At 40.9% G+C, this 4,986-nt stretch overlaps 1 pseudogene; it reads right to left on the bottom strand.

The window, feature by feature from the left end:
- Positions 1 to 655: 655 nt before the first annotated feature.
- On the bottom strand, positions 656 to 4,421 carry LOC124521188 (cytoskeleton-associated protein 2-like; annotated as a pseudogene).
- Positions 4,422 to 4,986: the final 565 nt, after the last annotated feature.

The raw sequence follows: 4,986 nt of genomic DNA, 5'->3' as shown, positions 1-4,986 counted from the left end.
AGAGAGCGAGCTGGGAAGGAGCAAAGAGAGAGAGGGAGACACAGAATCTGAAACAGGCTCCAGGCTCACAGAGCCTGATGCAGGGCTTGGGACTGGTGAGATCATGACCTAGGCGGAAGTCAGACATTTAACTGACTGAGCCCCCCAGATGTCCCAGGGAGGCTAGCTTTTAAGCTCAACTCCTTCAGGCTGGGAGGACTCACCTTCTCTGCTAAGGCAGATGCCGGAAGGAAGGTCTATCATACTGTGGCACAAACCTTCTGCTATAAAAAAGAACTATGTTGAGAGTAAAGTAGATCAATAGAGTGAAAAGTTTTACCATACTTGTGGGGTAAATTAATATTCAACAGTTTAGCATTTATGTATGCTATAAAACTGTGGCAAATTATAATCTTAAACAAATAAACCAAACACAGTCCTATGGGGATGTTAAATTTGACTAAGCCCAGTGAATTACTAAATCCTGAGAGCCTATAATCTGCTTGTCCATTAGACAGTTTCTTCCTGGTCACCTGGACAAAGATATTTCTTGTTTCCTGGAGGCTCTGAAACACCTTTTTAAAACAGGCATTAAGACATTAAGACTCAAGGATTTTCAACCATAATGTTACGAAGCCTCATTTTTACAGAATATAAAACACTGTTTCTTCCACTTCTAATAGCTTACTACTAAATTGTCTTCCTGCAGCATTTCCGGATTGTGGGACACAGGGTGCTTAATCGTGCTCACTCCTTGCTGAACGCCTGACAACAGTGAGGAGCTTCAAGACTTGCACTTGTGGCATTCCACTTATTTTAGGGATCCAGGTGATCTGTAATTTGATACCAAGATGAGGATCTTCTTCCGTCTTGGTTATTTGGGGTGTTGCTGTAAACTCCTCTCTCTTTTAGAGAAAGACAAGACTTTTCAGATTCCATCTTACGCCTGGCTCTTCTATTGATGTTCTATCTGTTTCAGCAAACAAAGAGTCAGAGGTAAGTCCTGTGATTCTGTTTGGGTCTAACAAATTATGAAGAACAACTTCTTGGCAACTCTTATATCCGTGTTGCCCCGTTTCGAATGGCCTTTTCTTACAGCTCAATAACATCAAAGGTGCTTTTACTTGGCGACAACTTTGCTTTGCAGATTCAGAATTTAGGAAAATTTTCAGCCCTAGGAAAACTAGGCAATATGATAAATATTTCATTAGAACGTACACCCCTTCAATGAGCTGCAGACACTCTGTTGGAGTTAAATTTTTTTTGGACAGTGCAAGTGGTGCATTCTTTTCTTCATGTTTTTCCATACTCTTCCAGAATGAAATATTCATTTCCTCTAGTTTTCTTTTTGTTTCAACTTCCATAGGAGGCCATTTATAGACATTCCCCTTAGATTTCTGCCATTCATCCAGGTGTTTCCTTTGATCCTCTGCTGTGATCTTCTTCTTAATATTTGGATTAATTTGGGTCCCATTTGGGATTCTTCTTCCATTTATGGTTTTGTTACCAGCTTGAGTTTTGGGAGCTGTCTTATTGAGAAAATGGTTCTGGGGAAGAATCTTTTTCAACTTGGAGTCCAAAGTCTGTGCTTTTTGTTGATAGCCACTGCTGCATTTATTCCCACTGGTTCCATTTGCTGTTAAGTTAGGGGTGCTTGGAATTGAAACTGCCAACTGTCAAATTAGAACTTTGGCTTATGGCTTTTGACTTTTGCAGTGCACGTGATGTCTGAGGTTTAAAATAAGATTGAGTGGATTTCTGATTTTGCTTGATGTTTAGATGTCTGCTGGTATAGCCTCCCAGAAACACACTGGGGCATGTCCAGGGTTTGGTTTGTTTTACTTTCTTCGCAGTAATAGTGTGTGACTATAACTTAGCTTCATTTGGTTTTTCATATTTATCTTTTATCTCTATTAACCTTTATATCCTTTATGTCTTCGACCACTGGTTTCTTTGATGCTCGAGTCCTACTAAGGGTCTGAACATAGTGAGAGGAAACTGTCTTTGGGAGTTTTTCCCCTGGTCTTGCAAGATTTGTTCCTCTAGAGAGTTGCTGTGACTGTACGGGTGGGATCCTAATTTGTGTTTCTCCAACAAATTGTTTACTAGCTCTGTCTTTCAAAACAGCACTATTCCCTGAACTTTTGCCCAAGGCTTGTTTAGGAGCCAAACTGCTCTTGGTTTGACTATGAGCTAGTCTTTGGCTTAGCTATTTATTGTCCATAATTTAGAATTTGGTTTCTTCTCAGAGTATGGCAAGGTTTGGGGCAAGTTCTTTTTGTTAATCTCTTTTAGAAAGCTATCCAAGGTTTCATTTTCAACATGGTTATTGTCCACAGGGTCTGCACGTTTAGCGTTTCCTCCATCTGCTACCTGCTGCTTTGCAGTTTTCTTTTCTTGTATATTAAGTGATCCCATGGTTTTTCTAGAGAGTTCTCCAGGAGGGGATGATCCAGCTTCATGCTGTTGTTGACTATTGCTAGAAGGCTAACAGTTTGAGGTAGAAGAAACACAGCCTGAAGTCAGCCTTTTGCCCAGAAGTTTTGGTGGCTCCAACTTTGGCTTCTGCGATCTTGTGATATTATCAAGTTTAGGCTGGAGTTTAATGCTGATGGGTTTTGTAGCTTTGATAGGCAAAGCAGGATGTTTGCTAACATCCTTTTGGATATAATAGATTTAGAAGGTGGAGGACTCAGACAATTACCCTTTGCGTTTAGATAAGTAAGGCTTGGTGGTTGGCGCTTCAGTTTTCCCTTGGCTGCCGGGTACCCTGGAGCTTTCTCTGCCTGTGGACAGCCCTGGTAGCAACATGACATCTCGGTGACAGTTTTTCTTCCTGTATTTTTAACTGTTTTGTATTTGTGTCTTAAGGCACAGAGAAGTCAAAGGGGTATTTACCTCTTGGACCTTGTCTTAGGAAAGGAAAGATAGAACATAAGTAAGTGTGTCCATAAATAATCATTACCTATTAAGTAAAAGAAAAATGGGTGATTGGACAGAAAATAACAGGTATGTGGCTGCTTTGAATACGTCAGGGAAACCTTCTGGGGATTATTTAACCTGAAAAGAAAAGCTAACCATGCAGAGCATTTAATATTCCATTTAGAGGCTAGAGCAAATTTATTTTCTTTAGGCAAGAGAGAGCTAAGTATATTAAGGAACTGAAACGAAGCTAATTTATCATTTAATTTATATGACTTGACTCCACTTTTATTTACTTTTTTCTTCGTATTCACTTATACGTGTACATAGACCCTACCGTCTTCGTAAATGGCTTAAATATGCCTGTATTAAAATGAATACAGTTTAGGCTCAAGTGAGATCCTCTCTGTAGATGAAAGTATGCAGTAGTTTAAAAGGCCAAGAAACCCCCAAAGCTGTGAAAAACCCCAAAATCTAAGGTCATGTTAGGCCTTCTTTTTTTTTTTTAAACAACTTCTTTTGTTAAGCCACTGAGATTTTTTTTTTTTTCCAACGTTTATTTATTTTTGGGACAGAGAGAGACAGAGCATGAACGGGGGAGGGGCAGAGAGAGAGGGAGACACAGAATCGGAAACAGGCTCCAGGCTCTGAGCCATCAGCCCAGAGCCTGACGCGGGGCTCGAACTCACGGACCGCGAGATCGTGACCTGAACTGAAGTCGGACGCTTAACCGACTGCGCCACCCAGGCGCCCCCATGTTAGGCCTTTCAAATGAAACTATAAGAAGCTCGACGTTTCTGGTCCAGCAGGGAAGAAGCTTAGAAGTTGCCACTTCATTTCAACAAGAGGCAATAAGCTGAACAAGCTGAAAAATTAATAGCTTTTCTTAGATCTGTAAGGCAGAAGGGATGTCACAGAGCAAACCAATGCCCCCCAACTTGGAGAAACCAATAGGCAAATATGAAGAATCACAGCTTACTAGAGCAGAAACCCATGAGCAGAAATCATCACAGGGAAGGGAATCCTGAACTGTAAATGATGAACTGCCGAAGGCTCTGTGTTAGTAAGTCTGAGAGATAAAAACTTCAGGGGACCTAGAATCAGAAAAGGGGCCCCATGCTTTTCTGAGTTTTATCTCCTGGAGCTCTACCAGGTTATCACAGTGAATATTAGAAAAATCCCTTTCTGCTTACAGTAGGGGAGGGGAAAAGAACCATTTTGAAATACACCACAGCATTCTGTTCTTAATAGTATCTGCCGTAGGAGAAATTATTTAAGCATAGCCTAAACTGCTGTGGTTTTATCAGAGTCTACATGACCCAAGGGAAGAGAAATATCCAACTCTAGCCCATTCTAGCTATCCTACACAGCCTAAGGAGTGAAAAAAATGGGGAGACACTTGTGAAGATCACAGTCCAGAGGCACAGACTCATTAAAAGACTGAGACCTAATCATAGAACAATGGAATGCTTGCCCGAGCAAGGATACCTCACCACCTTTACTGAAGGTCTATTTATCATTGTTCCATTATTGCCACTCAATTCAATAGTATTGGATTGGAGACTTCAACACGCCTTTATCAGAACAAGATACATTTGAGGCACCTGGATGGTTCAGTAAGTTGAGTGTCTGGCTCTTGATTTCGGCTCAGGTCATGATCCCAGAGTCATGGGATCCAGCCCCACATGGGCTCCATACTGAGTATAGAGCCTGCTGAAGAGTTTCTCTGTATCTCTCTCTCTCTCTCTCTCTCTCTCTCTCTCTCTCTCTCCCCCTCTGCCTGCTTTACCTAGCTCGTGCTCTCTCTATCTCTCTCTCAAAACAAAACAAAACAAATGGGTAGATTCAGCAGGAAGAAAATCAGTAAGGACATAACTGAACTCAACACCGTCATAAATCAACTGGATATATAATGTACATCTATAGATTACTTCATCCATCATCAGCAGAATATGCATTCTTCTCAAATTCACATGAAGCAATCCCCAAGATAGAACAAATTCTGGCCCATAAAACACATCTTAACAAATTTAAAATGATAGAAATTATGCAATGTGTGTTCCCATATCCCAAAGGAGTTAAACT

This window comes from Lynx rufus, unplaced genomic scaffold (genome assembly GCF_022079265.1).
Source record: "Lynx rufus isolate CCGP_SWC_20201006 ecotype Redwood Valley unplaced genomic scaffold, mLynRuf1.p SCAF_3, whole genome shotgun sequence".
Lineage (NCBI taxonomy): Eukaryota > Metazoa > Chordata > Mammalia > Carnivora > Felidae > Lynx > Lynx rufus.
The sequence above is the reverse complement of the archived record's forward strand: the minus strand, read 5'-3'. Positions and strand labels throughout refer to the sequence as shown.